Raw genomic sequence first — 26,145 nt, 5'->3', positions numbered from 1 at the left:
TTGACTAGCATGAAATTCATAGGTCATGGTGAATTTTAACAATTTACGATTCATTTTGTGCAAATCACCCCAAAAATGGCCACCAATTTTTTGAACATTGTAGAAGATTGCATCAGCCATGTAGTAGTCTGTGATTAAGGCCACGGCCCCACTACCAGTATTTGGTCAGAATTTGGTCAGAATTTTTTCTCAGGAGTGGGAGCCAAAACCAGGTGAGGAACAATCAGAGAAAAGGTATAATAGAAACAAGTCACCAATTCTGCATTTATCACCCACTCCTGGTTTTGGCTCCCACTCCGGAGAAAAAATACTGACTGAATACTGATAGTGGGGCTGTGGCCTAATACAGAGATTGATTTGATAGGGGGAGAGCTAGCAGCAGTGACAGATTCAGTGAGATTGATCTGTGATATGGGGTAGCTGGCATTTGTCCTGCTGCATTTGAATGGCAATTACATATTTTTTTCTTCATGAATTCATTCTTCATTCTTAATTCCCTAGAAAGCAGCCAGGTAGCACAATATTTTTTTCAGAAAAAAATTCTGAAATCAGTGTCAGTCAGATGGTGTCTTTGCTTGTCATAATCGATGTCACAATCGATTGTACTTTTTGCATTTCTTGTGCAATCCTCTCTGCGAAGGGTGGAATAATTGTTTTTCAACAATATAAAATAAAATTCCCCAAAATCCAGACATTTAGCTGTGACTGTCTACGTCACAAAGTGTGCATGTCGCAAACAATTTTTAGTTGCACATCTGTTTTTCTAATCAAAATCTGTACACGCAACACCAATACAGTGCCCAGTTTCAGGTGCTGGCTTTTGGATGTCTACCTACCTAGCATTTTTTATTACGTCATTTCTGGGATACAAAATGTAGACTTAACTATGTATGTCTGTTTTTTGCACACTTATTTTACTAGTCCAAATTGACGACAGTACATGCCACACCTATACTGCTATTTTGCTTTCTGTATGTGTACTTACCTATCTAGCATTTATTGTTACATTCTTTTTCGCAAAGGTTGAATAAAGGTTGAATAACTGAAGTTGAAAAGACTGTCAAAAGTTAATTATAATATTATATTATAATATTGCACAAAAAAGTGGCAATGACAATGGAAGCTGTACTGGAAATGAAAAAAAGTATAACAAGGCTAAGAATGTGGGAGCCGCTAGAAGCAGCAGAAGCACCATCACAACCCCCACTAGCTCCAGCCATCTGGGCAATAGTACAACAAATGCCTGCCACAATTGGTCTCCTTTACATGAGGTGCGTATACTAGTGTAGAGGAAGTAGAGTGTTATAGAATTTATGGCAAATATGTGAAGACCCGGGGTCTTCCGTGGGCCTATTACTACTCAGACAACATAGGGTGAGGGTTAAACAGTGTGGCAATACTTTATTGAACCACAAAGAGGACAATAAACATATAGAACAGTCCCAGCTAATACCCAAGATGGTACAACATTACACAGTATCACCCTTCCACTCCGCCCGCTTGGAATAGAACAGCTGAGACTTTGGGACTTCCAGGGCCAACTACCTCAACCAGTGCCCCCCCCCCGCTTCTGGCAGACCCCCACAGAGAGAAGGTAGTGGCAAGCTTAGGAAGCTAGCAGTCTATTGAGGTGCAAGGCCAGGAGACCTGAGGGTCACACCCTGGCATCTCCGAGAGTTTCCATGGGTTCCAGACGACCGGAGGGTCCCACCTGGCAACCCCAAACAACATATCCATCAGGCTAAGTGACTTCATCGTCCCAACCTGGTCACTCCAAATGTATCCGTGGGCTCTCTGATGGTCAATGGAGCAGATTCGTATCTTTCCAGTCAGGACCATATATGCTTAAGCTGGAATCACGTAGAATTCAAATCTGTGTCTCTTTGGATAAAGCCATGCTACCAAGCTAGCTGATGGTCTGATAGAGTCTGTGTGATCTTTTGCTTCTCCTTCATTCTCTCTGCAGCAGGATAGAAAAACACTTTTTATATTTACATATGTGACAAAGGTCATCAGTCACAGGTTGGGGGGAAAGGGGAGCGCTCAAGTCTCATTGTTTGAACATTTAATGAATTTGCATAGTTTGTCCTCCTGTCTTGTGAGTCAATAAGCCACAGCGTCCCCACAATGGTTAATCAACATAATTAGCAAATTGTTCCACAGACCAATAGAATTCAACATTCAGGGTTATACAAATACTGGTCTGTCCTTCGCCAGCCACAGAAATACACATACATTTACAAGTCAACACAAAGATAATAGTGTATTTCTCTTGGATTAACAAATCTAAACGTCTAGTTGATAAAGATTATAAGCTGTATCGTCACATGGCACATCACTGGTTTCAGTCACAGTTGGATGATGTTACCTCTGACAGCGACACAGTCAGTTTCAGTTAGTGTTCTGCACAGAACGATCTGCCTTATCACAAGGGACTAAGGGATATATTTTGGTCATTTTTTTTCATCTTAAAAAAATGAAAAGTCTGCGCTGTTATTAAATGTGCTGTTGGTTACTAGCAGGTTACCATCTATTTTCATGGTGAGGTCACTTTGACATTACTAAGGCTGTGTTTGTGTTAAACAGCATGAAATGGGATGCATACAATGCTAGAAGACCTCAGAGTGTAACATGGCAGTTGGAAGCCTTGTGGGTTTTGTGATTCATGATGAAATGATTCACTGTAAATCAAATTTTGGGGAAAAAAATTGTCCAACCTGGCGTATTTGAATTTAAAAAGATCTCAAAATGCTCTACATGTGTATGATACATATAATACCTATATGTTTATGTGGCACCCCAGGGGTCTGGTTTTCCACAGTAATGTAATGTTATGTCTGAGAGCAGGTGGGAGGTCCTTTGGTCAGGGATCCTGTGCATGCCACACCTCCTGCCCAGTCTTGGGAGGGGAAGAACTTCCCCTGTATAAACCCTGGGCTGAGGCAGGGTCAGTCAGTCAAGGAGAGTAGAGACAAGAAACAGCAGAAGCAATACTACTACGAGTCAGGGGCTGGCAGCTGCAGAGCTCGCCCTGACTGAGAAGCTTTCTTACCGGACCCGGCGTCCGAGGCTGTGGGGACTAACTCTTACCCAGCAGCAGAAGCCGACCGGCAGGGGATTTCAGGTCCTCAGGCCCAGAAACCCGAAGGCACGGTCACACGCGTGGGACCAGCACCGCCATCGTGGAGCGGAAGCCATTAGAAGGCCCAGAGTCACCGGCCATACGGGTGAGCACCACACGGTACACTCAGGGACGTGGGCTACTTATATCCGCTTCTAGCAAGGTAGCCAGAAGAGTACAGTCAGTTTGGGAGGCCTACAACTCCGCCTGGCCAGGGGAGATCCCATCTGCTCAAGGACTGACCAGGCCCCGTTCACTAGCCAGTACTCCGGGAGGGTCTATCGTTGTTACCAGTAAAGACCCTGAATTACACCGCACCGTCTCTGAGTGGTTCCTGCTACCCCCATCATCCACATCTGCTGCCCTGAGGCCATACCCCTCCCGTTGGGGGTTATACCATCTACGCTGCACCATCCATCCACCGGCCTCAGCGGACTGTCCTGCAGCGGCAGCTCCATAGCTGCATTCAACGGGTGGCGTAGTCGTCCTGCATCTACCGCTGTTACATCGCCGCTCAGTTTGACTCCCTGGGCACGGACCGGGTCACCGCCACGAGACTACAACCCTCAAGAGATCCGGCTCCGGGTAAGCTCCCGCGTGCGCAACGCAGCGCGACACAGGCCCAGGGGCGCGTCAACTTTGGCGTAGTCGGCAGGATTTCGTGCCCGCAACCACCGGGTACTGCGTGCCTGAAAAAGAGACTTTTCAAACTTACCTGTGGTGAAGATTCCCGCAATCCGGCGCCATCTTCTGCCTTCTTCCCGCCATCCGTGGAGTTTTCCCGCCATTGGACGCCATCTTGAGGACGCCGCGCGGGAAGAAGAAGGGCGTGGACTCCGAAAGCGCGCGAGAACTGAAGCCCCGCCTCACGTCCGGACGTTGCGTAAGGTCCTGGAAGGAGCCCAGCAGACGCCGACGTCACAGGAGCGCGACGGAAGGTCCTCAACCCTGACGATCCACTGCGGAGCCGCGGCCTACGGAACAGGATCATCGCAAGGTAGGCCACGGTCCACTAGGGGGGAGGAAGATGTCGGATACGGAGGAGAGCTTCACTGCCTCAACCCCCGCCAGCGCTACCGCTGCTGCAGTTATGCCCTTCACCATGCCCTATATCCCGGGGGCAGCCTGGCTACCCCAGTACTCAGGGGAGTCACATACCCTGCATGACTTTAGAGAAAAGCTGGATAGCCTCTTCCAGGTGTACCCCCTCACAGAAGAGCAAAAAGTGAGCATCCTGGTGGCCCAACTAACCGGGGCAGCCAAAAGGGAAGTAAAATCCTGGCCACCTGGGAGGAAGACTGTCGCAGGGATACTAACCCGGCTGAAGGACACCTTTGATAACCGCACCTCAGCCGAGATTAAGCTTAGATTCTACGGGTGCAAGCAGCAAGCGCATGAGAGTATAAGGGACTATGCACTAAACCTACAAGAGGCCCTGAGGGCCATTAAGCAGACCGACCCTGATGGAGTGGGAAACGAGGACAGGCTGTTGACCGAACAGTTTATAGAGGGACTGTATTGTAATACCCACCGAACCCAGTTGCGGGCAATGGCCTTACAGGATCCCCATCTGGGCTTTGCACAGTTCAAGGACAGAGCCATCCGGGTGCTCCGAGAACCGGCACCGGGTGGCGTTGTGACCCACAAGCGCCCTGCTATCACTTACCACCAGGAGGCGGCGCCCTTGTCGGCAGGGCCTGTGGGAGCTGATGCGCAGGCTTTGGACAATGACCCGGCTCCAGACCTACACCATCAGGTCCAAGAGCTAGCTAAGAGCGTTGCTGCGCTAACCCGAACTGTGCAGTCTTTACAGGCTTCCACCCCAGGGAAGATCCAGCTGGCATCCGGACCGGAGGACATCCCGTGGCGTCGACCAAGGAGGACCCCACCGGCCAGAGGAAGACCCAGTGACCGATACAGCGAGGACGGACGACCCATCTGCCGCCGCTGCAATCAACCTGGACATATGGCAAGGTACTGTTCTTTAAACGGGCACAACCTGGGGTAGAGGGCCAACCCCCAGGAAAAAGATCACCAGGCCCATCGAACTGGCGCGACAGATATGTGGGAGGACGTCCAGTCTTGCCTGTGGTACTGGATGGCATTCCCATGAGTGCCCTACTGGACACCGGGTCACAGGTCACCACCATCCCGTACGTGCTCTTTAAGCAGTACTGGAATGACTCGGATATTACCCGCTACCCTGACGACGACTTGAGTATCATCGCCAGCAATGGCCAGCCCGTGCCACAGATCGGATTTAAAGAGGTGACCATCAAAATCGGTAGAGTCGAACTGGCAGCACAGGGACTGATCATTGTAGATATTGACAAACATGAGAGTCACCCAAAAATAACTCTAGGAACTAATGTAATTGAAAATTGTCTTGCAGAGGTGATTTTCCTTTTACAGCAGGTTGCCAAGAACGCCAGCTCCGGCGAGCAGCGGGTGCTCCAGAAAGAGATCCGGTCACTGATGCGACGGCAACAGGTGGAACTCTCCGGCGGTGAGATTGGTAGCGTAAGAATGTGTGACCCTTTTCCTATTGCCATGCCCCCAAAAAGTGAAATGATGATTTGGTGCCGGGCAGCTATTGGTCTGAGAGGTAGAGATTACCAGGCAATGGTAGAACCAGTTTACTCGGACAGTAGGCCCACCATTTTGACAGCACGGGGGGTGGTTGATGTACGCCATGGGAGGGTGCCCGTTCGCATAATAAATATCGGGGAGAGGGAAGTGTACCTGCCCCGGTATGCCACGCTAGCCAAATTATATACCATTAACCAAAATTCTATACAATCTGTGGAACCCTTGCCTCCATCTCACCCGGGGGAAGGTAACGGCTCTAAGAAAAACATGGAGGACTGGTGTCAGCAACTACATCTGGGTACTGACTCCACTCCCGCACACCAGAAACAAGGAGTCTATCGGGTGGTTCAGGAGTACGAGAGAGTGTTCAGTAAACACCCGTTAGACTTCGGGTGAGTCAAGGGGGTAGAACACCACATCCCCACGGGAGACCATCCTCCTATAAAAGAGAGGTATCGACCCGTACCCCCTGCCCACTACCAACACGCCAAGGGGATGCTTAGAGACATGAAGGAGGCTGGGGTGATCAGGGATAGCTGTAGCCCCTGGGCAGCTCCACTAGTCTTAGTCCGAAAGAAAGACAACACCATGAGGATGTGTGTAGATTACCGGAAAATCAATCGTATCACACACAAGGATGCGTACCCCTTACCAAGGATAGAGGAGTCATTGGCTGCTTTAAGATCTGCTAACTTCTTCTCTACCTTGGATCTCACTAGCGGGTACTGGCAGGTTCCTGTAGCAGAGGCGGACCGGGAGAAGACCGCATTCACCACCCCGATGGGACTTAGCGAGTTCACCTGCATGCCGTTCGGACTCTGCAACGCACCGGGAACCTTCCAACGACTAATGGAGTGTTGTCTGGGCCACAGAAACTTCGAGACGGTCCTGTTGTACCTGGACGATGTCATCGTATATTCCAAGACGTATGAGGACCACCTGAAACACCTGGCGGAAGTGTTCGAAGCTCTGGCAAGTTACGGCCTAAAGGTGAAACCCTCCAAATGTCACCTCCTGAAACCAAAGGTGCAGTACCTGGGACACGTGGTGAGCGCTGACGGAGTGGCTCCCGACCCTGATAAGATCACCGCAATTAAGGAATGGCCAAGCCCCTCCAGCGTAAAAGAAGTGCGGCAGTTCCTCGGGTTGGTAGGCTACTACCGAAGGTTTATTCCCGGTTTCACCAAAAAGGCAGCACCTATGCAGGACCTCCTGATAGGCCAGTCCCGGAAGGCCAAGAACCAGAAGCCGCCCTTCAAATGGGAGGAGCTGGAAGAAGAGTCCTTCCGCCAGCTGAAGATGGCCCTCACGGGGGACGAAATCCTGGCGTACCCGGATTATAGCCAGCCCTTTATCCTCTACACCGACGCCAGTAACATCGGGCTAGGAGCCGTACTGTCCCAGATCCAGCAGGGGAAGGAACGAGTAATTGCCTACGCCAGCCGAAAACTGCGACCCACCGAAAGGAACCCCGAGAATTACAGCTCATTTAAGTTAGAGTTCCTGGCCGTAGTATGGGCAGTCACCAAGCGCTTTAAGCATTACCTTGCTTCTTCCCGGTTCACCGTGTACACGGATAACAACCCGTTGACACACCTGGACACGGCAAGACTCGGTGCCCTGGAGCAGAGGTGGATGGCCCGTCTGTCCAACTACGAGTTCACAATCAAATACCGGGCAGGACGCTCCAATACCAACGCGGACGCCCTGTCCAGGATGCCCAACCTGCCGGACGGAGGAGAAGATCCGGAGGGACTGGAAGAAGTTGAACTCCCTGCATTCCACCGTCATGGGACTATCCAGTATTCCCACCAGGTAAGGAGTAAGCAGGTTGCTACGTTGAACCCCTTACCCCACTACAACTGGGCGGAAACGCAAGACAGCGACCCTGCCGTCCGACTGGTGAAGGAGATGCTGACTCGGCCGGAGGCTCGCCTTGAACCAGAAGCTCCGGAGGAAGCCAAACAACTATGGGCAGAGAAGAGTCGACTGTTCCTTTACAAAGGGAAGTTGTGCCGCAGAATGGTTAACTCCCGGACGCATGAATTACTCTGGCAAGTAGTGGTGCCACGAAGAGACGCAGCCATGGTGATGGAGGCATACCACGACGGAGCTGGACACTTCGGGTGGAAGAAGCTGGAGTTTCTGCTGCGCGAGCGGTTCCACTGGGTAGGCATGAGGGGAACCATCGAGAAGTGGTGCAGAGACTGTGGCCCGTGCAACCTGAGAAGGAAGGACCGTGCCAGCCAGAAGACTCCCCTGCAGTCCATCGTCACCCGGCAACCGTTGGAACTGGTAGCCTTGGATCATGTAAAACTGACCCCAAGCAGAAGTGGCTACGTCTACGCGTTAACCATCGTGGATCATTACTCCCGGTTTCTGGTTGTCGTCCCCGTCAAGGACTTAACGGCTCAAACAGCAGCTAGAGCCTTCCAGCAGCACTTTTGCCGTCCACACGGGTACCCGCACCAAGTGCTGACGGACCAGGGACCTGCCTTTGAAGCGGAGGTCTTCCAGGAATTCTGCAATCTGTATGGCTGCCGGAAGATAAGGACGACACCCTACCATCCGCAAACTAATGGACTTTGTGAGAAAATGAACCAGGTGGTAATGGATCTTCTAAAAACGTTGCCCCTGGAAGAACGCAGTCTGTGGCCTGAGAAGTTGCCCGATCTGGTGGACCTATACAACCACATCCCGGTAGGTTCCACCAACTGTACCCCGGCTTACCTAATGAGGGCAAGACCTGGTAAGTTACCTGTTGACCTGGAAATGGGTGTCCTGACACCCGAGGACACTTCACCAGAAACAGACTGGGACACAGAGAGGCAGCAGCAGTACCGGAGAGTACAGGAGAGCGTGGAGCGAAGTCTCTGTCAGGCTAGGGAAAGACAAGAGAAAACTTACAACCAGTATGCTCCCGCTGTTCCCCTGGTACCCGGAGAGCAGGTCTTGAAGAGGAAAAGACGGCTCCACAAGTTGGACGACCAGTGGGAGAAGGACCCGTACACCGTACTGCCCTCAAGCCACGAGAACCCGAAGGTTTGTACCATCAGTAAAGATGGAGGGGAAACCACAGCCATTGTATCCCGGGACCACCTGAAGAAGTGTCCCGAACAACTGAGGAACCCTGAAGAGGAACAAGAAGACCATCGACCCGTAGAGGAAAGGGAAGATATGGTTAGTACTGTGCTCGGGGACTTCCCTCGGTCTTGGACTCAAGTCAATGGTGCAGTTGTGGTACCCGTACTCACCTTCCTCCAACCAGCATCCCAAGCACCTACGGAGCAACAGGTAGAGCTGGAAGAACAGCCGGTCCAGGAGGCAGAAGACTCCACACAAGCAGAACAGGAGGATCAACCCTCTGCTTATAGTGAGCCTGCCGTACCCCTAGTGAGACAAAGAGCCGGTAGACAGCTGCCCAGTTTACCCTTGACAGCTCCTACACCCTGTAGTTCAGGGCCAGACAGTCAGCTCCGTAGGTCCACTAGGGCCACTAGAGGCCAGTTACCCGCACGCTGGAGGATTTGAAGTGTATAAATTGTTTTATTTATGTTTATCTGTGTATTGTTGCTTGTGTATAATTTTGTGTTTCCAGTTATTTTTAGGAATCCTTGGTGGATTTACCGGGAATCCTTGTACATAGTTGGAGCGTAACCCAGGATGGACTAGAGACTGTTAAGGACTCGGGGTAGGACAGACCCCTACCTGGTTACGTCTCCTTGTTTTGGTGAAATGGACACCTTGCTTTCTTCAAAGACTACACCCGGTTACGGACATGCCGTGACCACCTTTATGTGTTTCTTCTTATTGTACTATTATTGTTGTTATATCTTGTTATGTTTTTTTTTCTAAAATATGTTTAGTCCCGGAGTACTAAATTTCACTAGGGGGGAATGTGGCACCCCAGGGGTCTGGTTTTCCACAGTAATGTAATGTTATGTCTGAGAGCAGGTGGGAGGTCCTTTGGTCAGGGATCCTGTGCATGCCACACCTCCTGCCCAGTCTTGGGAGGGGAAGAACTTCCCCTGTATAAACCCTGGGCTGAGGCAGGGTCAGTCAGTCAAGGAGAGTAGAGACAAGAAACAGCAGAAGCAATACTACTACGAGTCAGGGGCTGGCAGCTGCAGAGCTCGCCCTGACTGAGAAGCTTTCTTACCGGACCCGGCGTCCGAGGCTGTGGGGACTAACTCTTACCCAGCAGCAGAAGCCGACCGGCAGGGGATTTCAGGTCCTCAGGCCCAGAAACCCGAAGGCACGGTCACACGCGTGGGACCAGCACCGCCATCGTGGAGCGGAAGCCATTAGAAGGCCCCGAGTCACCGGCCATACGGGTGAGCACCACACGGTACACTCAGGGACGTGGGCTACTTATATCCGCTTCTAGCAAGGTAGCCAGAAGAGTACAGTCAGTTTGGGAGGCCTACAACTCCGCCTGGCCAGGGGAGATCCCATCTGCTCAAGGACTGACCAGGCCCCGTTCACTAGCCAGTACTCCGGGAGGGTCTATCGTTGTTACCAGTAAAGACCCTGAATTACACCGCACCGTCTCTGAGTGGTTCCTGCTACCCCCATCATCCACATCTGCTGCCCTGAGGCCATACCCCTTCCGTTGGGGGTTATACCATCTACGCTGCACCATTCATCCACCGGCCTCAGCGGACTGTCCTGCAGCGGCAGCTCCATAGCTGCATTCAACGGGTGGCGTAGTCGTCCTGCATCTACCGCTGTTACATCGCCGCTCAGTTTGACTCCCTGGGCACGGACCAGGTCACCGCCACGAGACTACAACCCTCAAGAGATCCGGCTCCGGGTAAGCTCCCGCGTGCGCAACGCAGCGCGACACAGGCCCAGGGGCGCGTCATTTATAATACCTATATGTTTATAATTCTCTATATGTATATAATGATCAGAGTTGCCAACTGTCCAGAAATTCCAATGCAGTCTATAAAAATAAGGCACTTTTTTTCCCTGTCAATAAAAAAAAATAAGTTGTCCGTGATTTTTTTTTTTAAACTGAAGAAACTTATGTAGATTACGTTGACTGTAATTATCAATGCATGCAAATGACGTTTTCATATCAGACTTATGGTCTGAAGACATGTATCACTTTTAATCACAATGATTTATTGTGGTTTTCCAATGTATCCATAAAAAAATAGTGTCTGTCCGTGATTTTTGATAAGGTGTCCAGAAAAAATTATAATGATGCATGTAAAAATAAAATCTCATAAGACGCAAGCCTAGATGATCTATATGCAGCAGAGCTCCCACAACTTGAACACTACACAGAATGAGTGAAGACCTGGAAGTAGGTACTTTGGGCAATGGTTTCTGAGACATGTCAGTCTGCTGTAAAGAAACCTTATTTACCATGGCCACCCTGTATGCCATCTCTCACTTAAAAGACTGAGACCATGAATGATCAGACACATGGCCACTATCTCATCCACAATTTTATCAATATAGAAAACAATGGCCTTCATCAAAGATGCCCTAAAAACTAAGAAATGATGAAAAGCATAAGGACAGACAGTACAGGGTGTGGCCAGATGCACCCAGAAAAGTGTGGCGGGGACTAGATGGATCTCCTCATCTTCCCTCACTTGTAAGTAGGAAGAGGGAGGGAGTTCTGGTGATATGACAGATTTAATTACTAATGATGTAATAGTTTCACCGGTCTTTTATTTTAGTTTGGGTGAACAACTGGAATATCAATAGGCAAGTGTTCAAGTTATGAGATTACATATGATATCTAAAGGTGAAGACAGGTTGGTTTATTACCATGAGAAAGGTGCCAAACGCATTGGTGAATAAAAAACCCTGTTTATACTCTCTGGATCACATCCTCTCCATAAGTGCAGCTCGCACATTGGGATAATCTCCGCTTTGCCGAATGGGACTGCAGCTACAACACATCAGGCTTCTACAGGTGTTATGTCCTTACACAACCCTTACAGGTGAGCGCTACCATCACCATCATCTTGCTCCTCACGGCCCTTCTGAGCGCATTTGTCCCATCCAGATCTTCTCTAAATGTTAAGGTAGTTACACTAATACAAATGGAATGCTTCATCTAAAATATAAATAAAATTATGCAACTTTGTAACTAGTCTTGACTTTTATCGTTGTGCACAACTCTTATGCAGATCTAAGTGTTTCCACGGTGACGGATGATAAATAAACTTTGCGTGCAGCAGGGGTGGAACAATAGCGATTACAGTCTGTCACGCACGGTGTGGGAAAGACTAAGTGCAACAGGAAGGGAAGAGGGGGAGGAAGCCCAAACACTAGGGAAAGGGGGAGTGGAGACTCCAAGGAAGATCTAATATCACCCTGCCTACCCTACAGTCCCTATATAGGTTCCACACCTATCGACGAACAGGACCCTAAGCCCTAGATGTCCCTAGAGCTTGGCCCTAGATGGGGAGGGGGAGGAGTGAGCATTGGTCAGCCCCACTACAAACTAGATACAACAAGGTAGACAAACAAAGGGGATAAACTTAGCTTGAGCAGACACCAGAGGAGTAACGCCAACTGTCCTGCAAAGGCACTAGAGAAGAAGCTAGCCGACTGCTAGTGCTCCATGCCTGCACAAAGGTATATAGAAGTATCACCGGCGATTCCCTGAAGCAAACTGAGTATTTTTAAGGGTGTGTCAATCAGCAGCAAGAGGGAGGTAGCCGCTGGGTCCTAAAGGAAGACGGATTAAGAAGGCATCTGTAATGCCAAGCACAGTGACCTTCTACAGCCAGATCCAGAGCGACTGTCTATTACACCTGACACACCTGTTACACAGTCATAGTGGTTTCTACAGAGTTCAGGAAAACCGGAACACTAGATTTAACAAAACATATCTTGCGGCAGAGCAGTGGTGGGCACACTGACAGGACAGGCACCATGCCACTCTCTCTAACGAACAGGGGGTGGAAGTTACAACATCCTGCTGCCTCTCAGCAAGCCTTGCTGCAGGACGCAGTGCGCAGATTTACAAGAAGCCTCTCTACTTAAGCTATGTGCACATTGTGCGTTTTTGCTGCGTTTTCGCTGTTTTTTTTCTGTGCGGAAATGCACCAAAAACGCTAGGTAATCCGTGTGCCAGCTAATAGCATGACAATGCTATTAGGCTGTGCGCATGATCAGGAGTTTTCCTGATAGAATTGTCATTGCCTTTAAATACGCAGCATTTCCATTCTTTTTAGTGTTTCTGCAGCGTTTTCTACCCATTGAGTTCAATTGAACCACAGCAAACCCGCAGGTGTAAATACATTTGTGTATTTGCTGCGGATGTTTGCTGTGTATTTAACTGACTCAATTCAAGTTACTGAGTGAAATACGCCGCAAAAAAGCACAAAAAATGGTACCCGGGCCGGGGAAGAATACTACTCCTCCCATCATCAGACCGCTGCTCCCACTGATAACAGCGGGAGCCGGCGCAGCTGAGGGGAGAAGTAGTCTTCTCAGCTGGCGTCTGTGCTCTGTGTTTAAAAAAAAAAAGTAAAAATCTACATTGAAATAAAAACACCTTTTATTCTCACCTGTTCGCCATACTCCTGATGTCCCCCGGCGACCTGATCACTCGGCAATGCACTGACTGGAGCGAGCGCGCTCCCGGCAGTGTACATCGCTGTGCTTCCAGGATTGAGTTTACCTGAGTTCATCAGCTGACAGCTCTGGGCCTCACTTTACAATGCTGCGAGGGAATGTTCCCACGATACCGTAAATGAGATCACAGGGGCTGATCAGCTGATCAGGTGAACTCAGCCCCAGCAGCACAGCACTATACACTGACAGGAGTGATTACACTCCTGTCACTATATAGTGCTGTCTTCTACAGCAGTCACATCAGTGACTGCTGTAGAAGCGACCCGGATCATTGTGGGATACTGGGATTACATCATGACGGTGGACAGGTGTGGGATATGGTTATTTTTTATTTTTGTCTTTTTTAACAGGTGACGAGGGATTCGGGGACTAGTATCCATGGCCCCTTCCCTGGCTATTAATATCAGCCCACAACTGTCTGTTTAGCCTTTTCTAGTTAGATTTTATAGGGGGACCCTACGTCAATTCTTTCTGGGGTCCCCCTGTAATCTACCCAGTAAAGGCTAAGCGAACAGCTGTGGGCTGTTATTAATAGCCAGGGAACATTTTTGGCTAATGGCCCCTTCCCCAGCTACTAATATCTGCTCCCAGTGGTCGGCTTTCCCTATGCTGGTTATGAAAATGACGCGGGCACATATTTTAGGCTATGTGCCCACGATCCAGACGTAGCTGCGCTTTGGACGCAGCATATTTTTGCTGCGTCCAAAATGCTGCATTCTATTGAACGCAGGTAAATCTACATGTGTTCACTGAACTATGTAGATTTACCGCATTCAGTACATTCTAGTGGTCAAATTTCTGTTGCGGAGACTAGCGACTCCACAAGAGAATTTGATATGCTGCGGTCCTGAAAGACGCGCCGCATGTCAGTGTCCATGGGTGATCCGCAGCCTTAGATGCATGCATAGTGGACATGGGATTTCTAGAAATCACATACACTATGCTGTAACATTTGGATGCTGCAGGTTTGAACGATTGAAATGTCATTATATGAGGTGGATCCGCATGTATTGACAACAAAAGTGCAGCATTAGAATACAGCATTTTGGACGCAGCGAAAATACGCTGCATCCAAAGCGCTGCTGATTGCTGATCGTGGGGATGTAGAGGCTAACGAAACAGCTGTGAGCTGTTTATAACAGCCAGGGAACATGTTTGCCTAATGGCACCTTCCTTGGCTAAAAATAGCAGCTCTCAGCTGCCTCAGAAATGACTTGAATGGGAATGCTAATGAGATTGGGTTTATTGGATTAGCTGACACCTAGCCATTTTGTTTAGGGATGACAAGGTGACAATCAGACCCTTTCATTACTAAACCTAATTAAAGTAAAGTAAAAAGTTAAATAAACACACACACAGAGTAAAACACTTTATTTGAAATACAACAGACACATTCTTTATTCATTTAAATTAATCAATATACTCACCCCAGGTCTGAAAGTAATGCAAGGGTTAGAGCAATGTCCCTAGTTTCTTTTTTCAAATATCTTTATTTAGCTCAAAAAGCATTCATTGATGTACAAATACACATCAAAAAACACATAAAAAAATGTGTTAAAATTGTGGTAAAACGTACTTTTTTTCTGCAGCGTTTTTCCTGCCAAGAAATGCAGAAACCTTAAGGAATTTTTTGCATTCAAATTCTGAACGTGCGCACATAGCCTAAGAAGATGGGGAGATCCTGTTAGCTAGGGGTGTCTTGATGCTGGCCAGGTAAGGAATAGCCTGCTTAGAGGCAGTAAGTGTCTCAGTCCCACCATAACTAGTCTAGTATATCGCCACATTGGAACCTCTTAGATTATATGACAAAAAGTGGGAATAGGTGACAGAGTGGCCTCTTTAAAAGTTTTTCTATGTGGCCTTAGATTTTCTAATTACAACCTTGGCGTGCAGTCTGAAACTGCAGACATGTCTTAGGGTTTGTTTACAGTTACCAACTTTGCGGCATTAAACAAGCTCTGATCAGTATTTTTTATTACATCCAGTATGGCCCCCACTTTACCTCCTCCGCCTCACAGGCTCTTTGTTGCATTATGGTCTACTCTCCCTCCACCTCCACTTGCTACTGGTAACCCTGGCTCCACAATGTCAGTACACACTGCTGTAACATTTTATTCCTCTCTCTAACTACATTGAGATATTAGCAACATGCTCTTTCATAGTATTCCCTATATACCATCATGAGCCTAACGCTTCTGACCACAAGTGTCTTTTACTTTGTTATTGTATGCTTTATGTGCATCCTTTCAGCATATCCTCAGCTTTCTTGGGGCATGACAATATGTTTGTGTATACTGTATATATATATGTTGTATTTTTTGTATATATTGGACATATGTGGCACTATCTGATGTACAATCACCAATGTATATGGTATTTATTTTATGCTCTTCTTCCCCAACGACATTGTGAACAAGACCGAGGAAGGGTCTAAATGTTTATGTGGCGCCCTGCTACGCACTGGTGCCACAGAACCCAGAAGGGTGCATGGATGGACTTCTCCACAAGAGGCCCTCACACATTCACACACCTCCACCCTACCACCTCAGACCAGCAGAGGGAGCCCGTTAGGGACATATATAGAGAGGGTGGAGCCAGGCAGCTCAGTTTAGTTGGAGTTTCAGTTTTAGTGTTCAGACAGACTGAGAGAGAGAGGGTCTGAGAGCGTGCTGACGCTCCGAGAGCAGCGAAGAGAGAAGCATTCTGGCTGCTGTGCTTAGGCGAGCCAAGGCCTACAGCACGTGTGAAGGCCTAGTGAGAGCCTTGAGTGGGCCGAAGGCAGAAAGGAGAAGGAAGAAGTAGCGAGGGGGCAGAGGAGCATACCAGGCTCACCCCGATATATATACCGGACACCGGGTCCGCGCCTACAGGGACCCTTTACACCCAGTAGGAACCACCGGAATCCCTGGAGGACTATAGGTCCCAGGTTCACCAAAAGCTGATTACAATACCAGGGCTAGGAGTCACGGAGGTCCTAGCGTCCAGGGAGAGTGATCTCCAAAGAGAAGGCCTTACCACCAGGTCAGCAGGTGCAAAGAGAGACAGTAACCAAGCTAGGCCTAGCTCCAGGCAGGTCAGAAGCTTAGAGAATAAAGCAACGGATCAGGAGGCCCTATACCCGCTCACTGGGGAGAGTCCAAAAGAGCGCCCTTCGCCTGGAGTACCCTGGACCGTGCCTGCAGCATCACCAGTAAAGGTACTGAAGCTTACCCCCATGTGAGTGTCCGTTTTTCCTCCGGGACCGTCCTGCCGTCTCTCCCCTGCACCACCATCCATTACACCCCAAGCTGCCCGGGAGCTAGTTCTACCTGTGGAGAGCCACACCATCCCTGCTGCCATAACACCAGCTCCAGAGGACTGCTCCGCAGCGGCGGCACCCCTTAGCCGCATTCCACAGGTGGCGTCAAGAACTTTCTCAAATCCCCTATAATTTATATAATTTATCTTTCCCTTTTTACTGACCGACCTGGGTCACGGACCGGGCCAGCCACCGTGATATCCCCCACCAGCAACCAGAGGCCCGGCTGCCGAGTACCCCACGGCCCAGGGGGCACGTCAGTCTTGGCGTCACGAACAAGAGTCCGTGCCCATTACCACCGGGTACTGTGCTCCTTAAAGAACTGTAGTACTCACTGTTGTGAAGTTTTCCCGCCATTCCCGAGATTTCTCGCCATTGTTCACCATCTTCCTGTCGCTGCGCGGGAAGAAGAGGGGCGTAACCGCGGGAATCGGAGAAGCGTAACCGCTGGAAGCGCGCGAAGTTGAGGACACGCCCCACCCCTGACGTCGAACCAGGAAGCGTTAGGTCCTGGAAGGAGTCCAGAGGACGCTCTGACGTCAGACGCGAGCTACGCAAGGTCCTGGAAGAAGACCGTCGCCCGCGGAGCTGCGGCCTACCTGATAAAGAAAGTGAAGAAGGTAGGCTCCGGTTCACTAGGGGGGCGCAACAATGGCCGACGACCAGCAAGCCGCCGGGGCACCGGTTAACGCTCCAGATGCCCAACCTGCGCCCGGCGCAGCACAGGCCGGAGCGGCCGCTCCACCAGCAGGGGTCGTGACCCCGTTATTACCTATGGCCCTGCTGTATATCCCTGGAGCGAAGTGGCTCCCCCAGTATAACGGCAAACCCTGTCCGGATTCAAGAGAAGAATATGCGGTGTGCTAGATATGTATTCTTTGACTGGCGAACAGTGAGCTGCTGTCTTGTTGGGACAATTGACTGGTGCCGCAGAGCGGGAAGTTGAAACCTGGCCAGCCGCAGACCAGGAATCGGTATCCATCATCTTTAAGAGACTGCAAACTGTGTTTGAAAACCGCACTGAGACAGATCTCTGGATGAGGTTCTATCACTGCGTCCAGAAGCCTGAGGACAGTGTCCGGGACTACGCCTGGCGCTTACAGGAAGCCCTGGGGGCCCTGAAACAGGTTAGTTCAGCCAGCATAGAAAAATAAAATAAAATGCTGACGGAACAGTTCATCCGGGGGTTGAGGTCCAAAGAGGAGAGCAGAACTGTATGGTGGTGGGCCTTAGACCATCCAGATGCCACCTTTGTCACCCTTAAGGACATGGCTATAAAGGGTCTGCAACCCCTGGAAATATCACATACTGCTATCCACCGTTACCAGGGTGGGGCCACCCCAGTGACTGCAGCACCCACTGCTCCCTCATTAACGGCTGAAACAAAGATGCAAACAGTGCCCCCTAGCGAGCTGGACAGCCTACGCACTGAAGTGCATCAGCTAAGTAAAACCCTGCCCACTGTCCTGAGCACCCTGCAGCTACAGGAGGAGCCCGAGCCCGAAGGAAGGATACTACTCGCCGACAGTCCTGAGGATGTCCCCTGGATGAGAAGAAGAAGGAGGACAACGCCACCCCGGGCCCATCGAACTGGTACCATCGGTTCATGGGAGGAAGACCTTTCCTGTCCATTGTGCTGGATGGCATTGCAACACCTGCCCTGCTGGACACTGGATCTCAGGTAACCATCATGCCAGATGCCCTCTACAAAAGGTTCTGGTCCATAGACGAACTTCACCCGCCAGCTCCTAACCTTTCCGTGTATGCCTCCAATGGCCTTCCCCTTAACCTAGTCGGGGTTAAGGATGTGGCAGTAAAGGTGGGAAGAGTGGAACTGAAGGACCAGGGACTAATTGTAGTAGAGACTAATCCTGATGACACAGACTTGTATATGGTACTTGGCACAAATATTGTCGGTAACTATTTGGGAGAAGTGTTGTTTTTGCTCCAACAGATGGCCGATACTGCCAAACCAGAGCAGAGGAGGGTGCTCCAGAAAGAGATCCGAGCCCTTATGTACCAGCAACAGGTAAAGCTAACAGGTGGCGAAATTGGTAATGTACGGGTGACAGACCCGATACCTATTGTGATCCCCCCGATGAGTGAGATGCTGATTTGGTGTACAGCATCAATAGGTCTCAAAGGACGGAGCTACCAGGCGGTAGTAGAGCCCCTTAGCTCGGAGCACAGACCTACACTCTTGACTGCCAGAGGGGTAGTGGATGTACGCAATGGGAGGGTGCCCGTACGCCTCCTAAACTATGGGTAAGACCAGGTTAGATTACCACGCTACGCCACTGTTGCCAAACTATACACAGTAGATAACAACTCCATACACATGGCGGAGTCCTTAACCTCACTAGACGAAGTGGAGGATAATGACCCGGGAACCCAGGTGGAGGATTGGTGTCAACAGCTCCATGTTGGGACAGACACCACTCCTGCCCATCAGAAGCAGGGTGTACACCGGGTGGATCAGGAATACGAGCAGGTATTCAGTAAACAACCACTTGACTTTGGGAGGATTAAAGGGGTACAACACCATATACCCACAGGTGACCATCCACCCATCAAGGAACGTTACAGGCCCATACCACCAGCACACTACCAGAAGGCGAAGGAGATGTTGTACAACATGAGGAAGGCAGGGGTAATAAGAAATAGCTGTAGCCCCTGGACAGCTCCCCTGGTCCTGGTCAGGAAAAAGGATGGAAGCATGAGGATGTGTGTAGATTACAGACAGGTAAATCGCATAACACACAAAGATGCATACCCTTTGCCCTGTATAGAGGAATCCCTGGCTGCATTAAAGTCTGCAAATTACTTCTTCACCCTTGACCTCACTAGTGGGTACTGGCAAGTAGCTGTTGCTGAGGAGGATCGGGAGAAGACGGCCTTTACTACCCCGATGGGACTCTACGAGATCAACAGTATGCCGTTCGAACTCTGCAACGCCCCCGGAACGTTCCAGAGATTGATGGAGTGCTGCCTGGGACACCGCAACTTCGAGACTGTACTGCTATACCTGGATGACGTGATAGTGTACTCTAAAACGTACGAGGACCATTTGAAGCACCTGGCAGAGGTATTTGAGTCGCTGTCCCGCTATGGGATGAAGCTGAAGCCCTCCAAATGCCACCTGCTCAAGCGAAAGGTACAGTACCTGGGGCACATCGTCAGTCCAGAAGGAGTAGCACCGGACCCGGAGAAGGTCACTGCCATCCAGAAATGGCCGGAGCCAAAGAGCCTCCAGGAGGTACGTCAGTTCCTGGGACTAGTCGGGTATTACCAGAGGTTTGTGAAGGACTCTACCAAGAAAGCGGCTCCTTTGCAAGATCTCCTGGTAGGACAGTCCGGGAGAGGCAGAAACCCCCCGTTCCAGTGGGGTAAGGAGCAAGCTGAATCCTTTGAGGTGATGAAGGAGATCCTGACCGGCGAAGAGATCCTAGCCTACCCTGACTACAGCCAACCGTTCCTGCTGTACACTGATGCCAGCAACGAGGGATTAGGAGCTGTGTTAAGTCAGAAGCAGAATGGCCAAGAGAAGGTGATCACCTATGCGAGCAGGAAGCTCCGCCCGACCGAGAGGAACCCAGAGAACTATAGCAGCTTCAAGTTGGAGTTCATGGCCCTGGTCTGAGCCATCACTGAGCGGTTCAAGCACTACCTAGCCTCCAGTAAATTCACTGCCTACACTAATAATAACCCCTTGACTCATCTGGAAACAGCCAAGTTAGGAGCCATGGAACAACGATGGATGGCTCGGCTGTCAAACTACCAGTTCACCATTAAGTAACGGGCAGGCCGCAAGAATGCCAACGCAGATGCCCTGTCCAGGATGCCTCACCAGTCGGACACTGAAGAAGAAGTGGATGACCTGGAGGAGATTGAGCTACCTGCCTTCCACCGCAATGGAATGGTTCACGAGCAGCGAGCCTCCAGGAGGCCTCGCTGTAAGAAGTTAAACCCTTTGCCTCACCACAGCTGGAAGGAGACCCAGGACAGCGACCCGGTTGTCAGCTGTATTAAAGAACTAATAACCCAGGAAGTTTCCTCCCTGGAGAAGGACGCGTCTCCACAAGCCAAGCAGCTGTGGAATAAGAGAAGCCGGCTGTTCATCTATAGAGAGAAGCTGTGCCGAAGGTACGTTAACCCCAGGACTCATGAGATGGTATGGCAAATCGTAGTGCCCAGGACGGACATCCGGATGGTGTTGGAGGCCTACCACGATCAAGCAGGGCACTTTGGCTGGAAGAAGCTAGAAACCCTGCTGAAAGAACGGTTTTATTGGGTTGGAACGCGCAGTTCCATAGAGAGATGGTGCCGGGATTATGGACCCTGTAGCCTCAGAAGAAAAGACTACAGCAGCCAGAAGGCACCCCTGCAACCCATCAAGACAACTCGACCCTTGGAGATCGTGGCCCTGGATTATGTCAAGCTGTCACCCAGCAGGTCAGGATATTCCTATGCCCTGACCATGTTGGATCACTACTCCCGGTTCCTGGTGGTCGCCCCCGTCAAGGATCTGACGGCAGAAACTGCGGCGAAGATGTTTCAGGCATACTTCTGCAGGCCCCATGGATACCCGGAGCAGGTGCTGACAGATCAAGACACTGCCTTTGAAGCCGAATTGTTCAAGGAGTTTTGCCATCTGTACGGGTGTAAGAAGATCCGGACTACACCGTACCACCCCCAAACCAGTGGGTTATGTGAAAAGATGAATAACATCGTCATTGACCTGTTGAAGACCTTACCACTAGAAGAAAGAAACCAGTGGCCAGACAAGCTACCTGACCTGGTAGATCTGTAAAACCACAAACCTGTGAGTTCCACCAATTGTACTCCAGCATATCTCATGCGAGCAAGACCCGGAAAGTTGCCCATGGACCTGGAGCTTGGTGTAGTAGAACTCGCAGCAGATATGTCCACTGAAGACTGGGACACGACGCGACAGGAACAGTACAGGAGAGTACAAGCCTGTGTCGAAGACAGTCTGAATAGGGTAAGAGACAAGCAGGAAGCACAGTACAACAAGAGTGCACCAGCAGAACCCTTTCCAGCTGGAGAAGTTGTGCTTAAGAGAAAAAGAAGAAACCACAAACTTTATGACCAGTGGGAGAGGGAACCCTACACTGTGTTAAATTCAAGATTTGATAACAGAAAGACCTGTTTAATTATCAAGGACGGAGGAAGAACGACTGCAAAGGTATCTAGAGACCATCTGAAGTTGTGTTCAGGACCGCTAAAGCCCCAGGAAGAAGTGCCTCTCATCATACCGGAGGAGCCTAAAGAAGCAGTAATACATACTGAATTAGGAGATTTCCCGGCAGATTGGCCCCAACTAGGAGGAGCGGTAATAATACCTGTGCTACACTTCTACCAACAGCCAGAAGACCCTCCACAGCAAGTAGAACCTGTAGGTGCCTCAGAAGAGCCTGCTCAGGAAGAATCTCCGGAAGAAGGATCCCCGGTTGGAGCAGAGCAAGAAGGCCCAGCCAATGGTACACTTGCCAGTCCCGTAGGGAGGTTAAGGCAGTCTTGCAGTCCCTTCACACTTAGAACTGACAGAATGGGAGGTAGTATAAACACCAGTACCACACGCATCCCAGTACTACGTAGGTCAACACGTAGCACGCAAGGTCAGACCCCTGTCAGATACAGAGAGTAGGAAGAGAAACTCTGATAGTATAAATAGTTGCCCCTTGGGGTATGTTATTCTTGTGTAATTTTTATGTTTGTATTGACGTATTTTTGCCTTACAATGGACAATTTAGGTGACACTTTTCTTGTTGCATTTAGTTACTCGTAAGGGTATATATAAAGGACTTGGTGGCTGAGGACTGTGTGCAGCCCAAAAACTGTTTATGTGTCCATAATTGCACTCCCTGGAGTGCCCCTTTTAGGTAACCACTGAACAAAAACCTGTTTGGGGTGGCGGAAGACGTGGTCCAACTCCGGAACACCTATGCCCTGCAGCCACGCCCAGGGCCTACGTGGAGGGTTTACGGACAGGTCCCTCAAACTCCCTTGTACTTTGCAGTGAAATGGACACCCTGTTAGGGGACTCACTGACAATTGCTCAAAAACTCTAACTATTGTACATATATTTAGTATTTATTACGTTTTTGTTACCAGTAACGTTTAAGAAAAGTGCCTCCCATAAAGGGAAGAATTGTTATTTGTTAACCTGTTTTGACAAAAATGCTTCAGTCCAGGAGTACCGAGTTTTACCAGGGGGGAATGTGGCGCCCTGATACGCACTGGTGCCACAGAACCCAGAAGGGTGCATGGATTGACTTCTCCACAAGAGGCCCTCACACATTCACACACCTCCACCCTACCACCTCAGACCAGCAGAGGGAGCCCGTTAGGTATATATATAGGGAGGGTGGAGCCAGGCAGCTCAGTTTAGTTGAAGTTTCAGTTTTAGTGTTCAGGCAGACTGAGAGAGACAGGGTCTGAGAGCGTGCTGACGCTCCAAGAGCAGCACGCTGGCTGCTGTGCTTAGGCGAGCCAAAGCCTACAGCACGTGTGAAGGCCTAGTAAGGGCCTTGAGTGGGCCGAAGGCAGAGAGGAGAAGGAAGAAGTAGCGAGGGGGCAGAGGAACATACCAGGCTCACCCCGATATATATACCGGACACCGGGTCCGCGCCTACAGGGACCCTTTACACCCAGTAGGAACCACCGGAATCCCTGGAGGACTATAGGTCCCAGGATCACCAAACGCTGATTACAGTACCAGGGCTAGGAGTCACGGAGGTCCCAGCGTCCAGAGAGAGTGATCTCCAAAGAGAAGGCCCTACCACCAGGTCAGCAGGTGCAAAGAGAGACAGTAACCAAGCTAGGACTAGCTCCAGGCAGGTCAGAAGCTTAGAGAATAAAGCAACGGATCAGGAGGCCCTATACTCGCTCACTGGGGAGAGTCCAAAAGTGCGCCCTTCGCCTGGAGTACCCTGGACCTTGCCTGCAGCATCACCAGTAAAGGTACTGAAGCTTACCCCTGTGTGTGGCCGTCTTTCCTCCGGGACTGTCCTGCCGTCTCTCCCCTGTACCACCATCCATTACACCCCACGCTGCCCTGGAGCTAGCTTTACCTGTGGAGAGCCACACCATCCCTGCTGCCGTAACACCAGCTCCAGAGGACTGCTCCGCAGCGGCGGCACCCCTTAGCCGCATTCCACAGGTGGCGTCACGAACTTTCTCAAATCCCCTATAATTTATCTTCCCCTTTTTACTGACCTGGGTCACGGACCGGGCCAGCCACCATGATATCCCCCACCAGCAACCAGAGGCGTGGCTGCCGAGTACCCCACGGCCCGTGGGGCGCGTCATTTATATACCCTGTCACACTTCTCCCTGCACAAGGGAAACAAGAGTATGCGGTGAATTACTCTAAATTGACCCTTGGGGTTCCATATCCCATCCAATGCCACCTCGACATACAGGGTCGCACGTTAATCCCCACTGCTTACATGGGTGAGCCTCATCTAACTTGAATATGATTGCATTCTGAATACATCAGATTCTTAGGTGGAGGGTGGTTTTACCTGTTAACCTACTGTTTACAGGCAGTTTTTTGTTGGTGGTCGCTTGTCATTAACTGCCATTTTTTCTGATATTAGACTGCTTTCCATCTGCTGTATGATGCTACTCTGTTAAACTTTACATATACTGTTGTATTAAGGGCATGAGGATTTATGTACCCCTGCGGCTCTGTAGATGTGACTCCTACCCCGAATGACTTACTACTTTTATATATTTTGTATCTATATTTTAAATGATTGAATAAATATGTGTTTTTAATCACTAATTTCTCTATTGTTGTGTGGGAATTTACTCCATATTCTCTGTAGGTTTGTTGATACAGACTGAGTGCCCATTAATCTTCTCTATCAATCCAGTATTTACTGATCGGCAGTTATTTAAAAGCCTGATCTCACTTCAGAGTTGCACTGAATAATCTGTAATTCAGTGCATATAGGTTATCATTGTTCTCAGCAGAGCAGGTACCATAACCACAGGATGATGTACTGGTGAGAATGATGATCATTTGTGAATACCAAAAAATCATTGCACTAGACGCATTTTGCTTGTGTAACACCCCTTTTGGGCTACCACGGTACGCTGGGTGTTATGGGGGGGTCTCACCTCTCTAGGGCGCAGTGCCTCCACCCGAATCTTGATTGGAGATCTCACTAGGACTGCAGAAGGACTGGTATCTTCTGCCAGGGGCTGATTCGGGAAGCCCCTGCCACAGCTCAGTACACACTCACCCGGGACAGGAGTAAAACGGTTTAACAGGTTTATTGCTATGCAGCAGAAATGAGGTGGATTTAAAGCAATAACATACAATACAGGTAAAGGTGCTCTATAAAAATCATATACACATCACAATCTAATTCTTCCCCAACCCTGCAAATATAACGTAGCAGGGTTTCCCTTTTCTTGTATTAACTCAGTCCAAACGTTGGGGCCCAGTTGCCGCGGATGTTGGCGCGCAAATTTATAACCGTTGGTGCACTTAGATGAAGATTAACGTAAAAAGTCTGGGGCGTATTGTACTCACTGTAACTGGCAGTGGTAGAACCACAAGTCTCAAAAGGGGCACTCACGGTGCCTCTCAACCGGTCGTATGTGTTCCTGGACACCAGCTGGGGGCGGCAGGATTCAGGCCTTTATACGGTGCGAGTGCCGGCAGAACTCTCCGAGTCCTTGATGTCACTTGCTTCACCGGGTGACAGGGCCGCGCTCTCTCCAGCAACGCGGGTATATCAGAGGGGACGGCAAAGCTCCGCAGCATAGAGGGATACAAGTCCACAGCACTCCATCTTTCACAACAACAAGCTACCACACTTAATTTCCTCTCTAGTTTTACTTTCACTTTCTCTCCAGCTCCCTCCCCCAAGTCCCTCCTCCCTCCTATCCTTCCAGGCTGTGTCATCTGACTGAAACAAGGGTCCATGGGAATTGTAGTCCACTGCAGCTCAGGGAAAAAAACGATTAGTGTCTGTAAGTCCCAGTATACCAGTAGCTGCTCTGACAGTTCCATGTGCAGGTGTTACACTTGTTCATCGGCAGCCTACTTAGACTGCATGATTATCATACAACGATCGTTCCTAGGAATGCTAGATTCACAATAATTGTGAAGTATAATTGCACTATTACTCCCTTTCAAGAGTCCTTACTTGTTGACAACCTACATACTGGAGTAACCTGACTAAAACTAGACTGGGATCTCTAAAACAGGACTGGACTGTCTATACAGGGAATTATTCGACAGATTGATTATTCCAGTTCATATTTTAGTCTTAATCTGAAGATTGTGGGAGTAAAATGAGCCAAACTAATTAAGAGGCAGATGCTCTTAATTAAGAGGTACATATTTTCATAAGGCAAAAAAAGAAAGCAATTTTATTTTTAAAACATAATTTGTTGGACTTTTGTTGGCAATCCCATCTCTTCTAATTCCCATACACTTTGCTCCAAATCGTCAAGGAAGGTGAGATGAATAAAAAGTCATAAATCAGAGTGA

General features: G+C 49.5%; 1 long non-coding RNA gene across 1 annotated transcript; it reads right to left on the bottom strand.

Annotated features, from left to right (window-relative positions):
• Positions 1-1,591: 1,591 nt before the first annotated feature.
• LOC141258114 (uncharacterized) lies at positions 1,592-25,582 on the bottom strand. The gene is made up of 3 exons (XR_012318201.1): positions 24,762-25,582; positions 23,853-23,969; positions 1,592-1,960 (listed from the first exon to the last, which is right to left on the bottom strand). It is a non-coding gene; the product is annotated as an uncharacterized lncRNA (long non-coding RNA).
• Between the last annotated feature and the right edge of the window lie 563 nt (positions 25,583-26,145).

The sequence above is a fragment of the Phyllobates terribilis genome, unplaced genomic scaffold (assembly GCF_046119375.1).
Source record: "Phyllobates terribilis strain yellow unplaced genomic scaffold, ASM4611937v1 Scaffold_3__8_contigs__length_932513732, whole genome shotgun sequence".
Classification (NCBI taxonomy): Eukaryota; Metazoa; Chordata; class Amphibia; order Anura; family Dendrobatidae; genus Phyllobates; species Phyllobates terribilis.
The sequence above is the reverse complement of the archived record's forward strand: the minus strand, read 5'-3'. Positions and strand labels throughout refer to the sequence as shown.